This window comes from Ranitomeya variabilis, chromosome 2 (assembly GCF_051348905.1).
Source record: "Ranitomeya variabilis isolate aRanVar5 chromosome 2, aRanVar5.hap1, whole genome shotgun sequence".
In the NCBI taxonomy this organism is placed as follows: domain Eukaryota; kingdom Metazoa; phylum Chordata; class Amphibia; order Anura; family Dendrobatidae; genus Ranitomeya; species Ranitomeya variabilis.
Genome location: NC_135233.1, coordinates 426,264,488 through 426,269,436, shown reverse-complemented (window position 1 = coordinate 426,269,436; position 4,949 = coordinate 426,264,488). Strand labels below are relative to the sequence as shown.

Sequence of the window (4,949 nt, the reverse complement as noted above, 5' to 3'; positions counted from 1 at the left end):
AATGGCGGCGTTAACGGACGCCTGCAATGTAGTGTGAACCTTGCCTCACTGATCTTGATTTCTTACAGTAGTGCACGCTTGGATCCTGGAATAAATCATTAGAATATAGAATATGGCATTTCTCAGTATCAAGACCATTAATATGAGGATACAGGTAGGAGCAGTGTAACACTTCTATCACCTGTATGCCCATATTAATAGGTCATACACGTCTTGGGGGGTTGGGAACACAGATTCCCTTTAACTCAAAACTGAAAAGATGAAACAACCACAAGACGGATTCATCACCAGGTATCAGTGTAATCAGTATAACTGCGCTGACCTGACCCCGCCTGTAGTCACTGAGCACAACCATGCTGACAGGTATCAGTGTAATCAGTATAACTGCGCCAACCTGACCCTGCCTGTAGTCACTGAGCACAACCATGCTGACAGGTATCAGTGTAATCAGTATAACTGCGCCAACCTGACCCTGCCTGTAGTCACTGAGCACAACCATGCTGACAGGTATCAGTGTAATCAGTATAACTGCGCCAACCTGACCCTGCCTGTAATCACTGAGCACAAGCATGCTGACAGGTATCAGTGTAATCAGTATAACTGCGCCAACCTGACCCTGCCTGTAATCACTGAGCACAATCATGCTGACAGGTTCCCTTTAACAGAGCACAGAGGCCTCTATAGTGTGAATTTAGGCAACAAAACTGGCAGTCAAGCAGGAGGCGGTGGGGAATAGAGCTGGAGTGACAGGGGCTTCAGATCTATCATAGCTCTTCAGCCTCATTTGCATATTACCGTATTTTTTTCGGATTATAAGACGCACTCTCCCCCCAAAAAAAAATTTGGGGAGAAAACGGGGATGCGTCTCATAATGCGGATATACCTTACCGGTAATGTTGCTGCAGGGTGGGATGAAGGGGTGCCCGGCGCTGCTGCGGGTGGAGATGTCAGCACCAAGATCACAGCGCTGAAATCTCATCTCCTGAGATCTCCATCTGCGCATGCACCACCCCCCTGGCTGCCATTTTCCCCAAGTCCCCCGCACAGGAAACCATGGAACTGCGGGGAGCTCTGGCCTTTCACAAAACGTTGGCAGGGTCACAGCCAGTAGATCCCTGCACCTGGAAAGGGGGGGGGGGGGGGGGGGGGGGGGGGATCTGAGATCACAGTCAGTAGATCCCTGCACCTTATGGAGGATCTGAGATAACAGCCAGTAGATCCCTGCACCTTATGGAGGATCTGAGATAACAGCCAGTAGATCCCTGCACCTGGAAAGAGGGGTGGGGGGGATCTGAGATCACAGTCAGTAGATCCCTGCACCTTATGGAGGATCTGATATAACAGCCAGTAGATCCCTGCACCTGGAAAGAGGGGGGGGGATCTGAGATCAGTCAGTAGATCCCTGTACCTTATGGAGGATCTGAGATCTCAGCCAGCAGATCCCTGTACCTTATGGAGGATCTGAGATCACAGCCAGCAGATCCCTGCACCTGGAAAGAGGGGAGGGGGGGGGGGGAGATCTGAGATCACAGCCAGTAGATCCCTGCACCTTATTGAGGGAGGGGGTTCTGAGATCACACCCAGTAGATCCCTGCACCTGGAAAGAGGGGGGCGCAGATTTGAGATCACAGCCAGTAGATCCCTGCACCTTATTGAGGGAGGGGGTTCTGAGATCACACCCAGTAGATCCCTGCACCTGGAAAGAGGGGGGGGGGCAGATTTGAGATCACAGCCAGTAGATCCCTGCACCTTATTGGGGGGGGGGGGGAATCTGATCACGGCCAGTAGATCCCCGTACCTTATTGAGGGAGGGGGATCTGAGATCACACCCAGTAGATCACTGCACCTTATGGGGGGCAGATTTGAGATCACAGCCAGTGGATCCCTACACTTTGTGTTGGGATCTGAGAACACAGCCAATAGATCCCTGCACCTTATGGTGGTGATGGGATCTGAGAGGACAGCCAGCAGATCCCTGCACCTGAGGGAGATCTGGTCTCGCAGCCCTCACAATCCCTGGACCCCGGATTCGGACTGCAGCAGACAGCGCCCCAGATCACAGCGGAGCCGCCGCCCGCAGAGGCCCTCACCTGCCCCATCCCCCCAGTATCAGCAGTCACCCCAGGCCTGCAGCCCCCCTATGTCGGCCATGTCAGGCCGCCCCTCATCTCCAGACAGCGGCCCTTTTTCCCCGCTCCACAGTCACGACCGGCCCCTAACCTGCTGCCTCCGCGATTCTGTCGCGATATCCGGCGCTCCGGGGCCTCCCAGGATCCTCCGCCGTTTGTGCTGCCCGTTTGAACTATCTGACTGCGCAGTATCCTTAAACCTGATTGGACGAGAGCGCGACGGCGGCGGCTGCTGTTCGATTGGGCATTTCGAACGCGGTGGGCGGGGCCGTGGTGAAGGTGTTGCTGTGTCGCCCTCGGCGGGAGCTTTGCTTGTGCTCCGTCCTCCTGTGAGGGCTGCGGTGAGGTAGGGTGTGTGTCGCAGGCGGAAGGATTGCTTTACCTCAGACCCTCAGCACAGACAGGTTCTCGCCCCTCCGCCCTCTACTTACTTTTATTGTGTCCCTCTGAGCTTCACTTTTCATCTTCCAAGAAAGAAAACTCTTTATTTATTATTTCTTGGTTGATTGAATTGGACATTATGCCTTTCTTCACTGTAGTGTTCACCGGACGGCGCCAAATATGTGACCTTTTTGTTTTCTTTAGGTTTTTTTTATGTCGCGGGATGATTTATCCCTTCACGCTCCATGTTACAGCGTTAGCGCTCTGGAGCGCGGCTGTTAATGCTCTGGCGGTTGACAGTGTTATTTCACCTGCGCTATTCTGCCCGGGCCTCCATCACTGGCACCTATCAGCCCCCTGCCAGATACTGGTGCTTTGCCATGGCAACCAGCTACTGCTGAAGGACCCCGTCACTGCCATAGTGGTGCCTGTGTGAAGCCCACCCATCAGTGAACTGAAGGGTAGCGAACAAGTGATCGCAGGTTCTGTTAAGAATAAAAAAATTACCGTATTTTTCGGACTATAAGACGCACCGGACCATAAGACGCACCCCAAATTTGGGCAGAAAAAAAGATTTTTTATAAGATGGGCGTCCGTCTTATTGTCTGAATTTAAGATCTCTTACCTGAGGGCAGGCAGTGGCAGAGCAGGGTCACAGGAGGCATGGTGGTGGCAGAGGTGAGGTGATGCTAAGGTGCGGAACGGCGTGCACCTGAGCAGGGTCCCATCCTGCTTAGGTGGGCGAAGCCATGGCCTGGTGTCCATGTGGAGGCTGCGGCAGTGCTGTGGCGGCGGCAGATGTGCTGTTACTTCCTCAGGTGGCGGCGGCCAGGGTCCTTTCCACATTTGAGGTGACGCCACAGCAGTAGTGAAGGAGAGCAGCAGAGCTGGGTGAGTCACGGTTTTCCCAGTGGCGGCTGGCTTACCGGCATTATGGCGGCGACAGAGGTGCGGGGATGATGTGGCGCGGTGACCGGTATGGCACGAGCAGGGTCCCATCCACATTTGAGGTGAATCCGCAGCCCAGTATTGAAGGAGAGCAGCAGAGCTGGGTGAGTTACGGTTTTCCCGGTGGTGGTGGCCATCTTTCTGAGGCCGCGCGTGCACAGATTCAGTACTCTGCTTCCCAGGGCTTCAGGAAAATGGCCGCGGGTGCGCAGATGGAGATCGCGGCGGCCATTTTCCTGAAGCCGAGATCTCAATCTGCGAACTCGGCTTCAGGAAAATGGCCGCCGCGATCTCCATCTGCGCACGCGCGGCCTCCTGCGGCCATTTTCCTGAAGCCCCAGGAAGCAGAAAACTCAATCTGCGCACGGGCGGCCTCAGGAAGATGGCCGCTGCCACCGGGAAAACCGTAACCCACCCAGCTCTGCTGCTCTCCTTCAATACCGGGCCGCGGATTCACCTCAAATGTGGATGGGACCCTGCTCACACCATACCGGTCACCGCGCCACATCATCCCCGCACCTCTGTCGCCGCCACAATGCCGGTAAGCCTACGTTCCAACTATAAGACGCACCCCCCATTATCCTGACAAATTTTTTGGGGAAAAAGTGCGTCTTATAGTCGGAAAAATACGGTATATATATATCTATATGTATACACTATGGTGCAAAAGTTTAGGGTCACCCAGATAATTTTGTGTTCTCATTGAAACTCCTACTTTTATTAATCAGATGAGTTGCCACATGAATTGAAATTTAGTCCAGACATTGACAAGGCTCAAAAAAAAGATTTTTATTTGAAATAATTTTCTCCTTCAATCTTTGCTCCCTTTGCAGCAGTTTCAGCATTGCAGACCTTTGGCATTCTAGCAGTTAATTTACGGAGGTAATCTGGAGACATTTCCCCCCATGTTTCCAGAAGCCCCTCCACAAGTTGGTTTGGCTTGATGGGCACTTTTTGCACCATATGGTCAAGTTGCTGTCACAACAGCTCAACGGGGCTGAGATCTGGTGACTGTGCTGGCCACTCCATTACAGATAGAATACCAGCTGCTGCTCTTCCAGCATCTTTTCTGTTGTCCTGCGTCTCACAAATGTTCTTCTGTGTGATCCAAACACCTCAAACTTGGATTCGTCTGTCCATAACACTTTTTTCCAATCTTCCTCAGTCCAGTATCTGTGTTCTTTTGCCCATATTAAGCTTTTCCTTTTATTAGCCATTCTCAGATATGGCTTTTTCTTTGCCACTGTGCCCTGAAGGCCAGCATCCCCGAGTCGCCTCTTCACTATAGACGTTGACACTGGCATTTTGCATGTACTATTTAATGAAGCTGCCAGTTGAGGCGTCAATTTCTCATACTACAGACTCTAATGTATTTGTCTTGTTGTGCAGCGGGGCCTCCCACTTCTCTTTCTACTCTGGTTAGAGCCTGTTTGTGCTCTCCTCTGAAGGGAGTAGTACACACCGTTGTAGGAAATCTTCAGTTTCTTGGCA

General features: G+C 52.4%; 1 protein-coding gene across 1 annotated transcript in view; it reads right to left on the bottom strand.

The window, feature by feature from the left end:
* Positions 1-2,329, bottom strand: part of CKAP5 (cytoskeleton associated protein 5) — a 33,639-nt gene extending 31,310 nt beyond the window's left edge. The window contains 1 exon segment of the mRNA XM_077286842.1: positions 2,221-2,329. The gene's annotated coding sequence lies outside the window, so the exon portion shown is untranslated.
* Between the last annotated feature and the right edge of the window lie 2,620 nt (positions 2,330-4,949).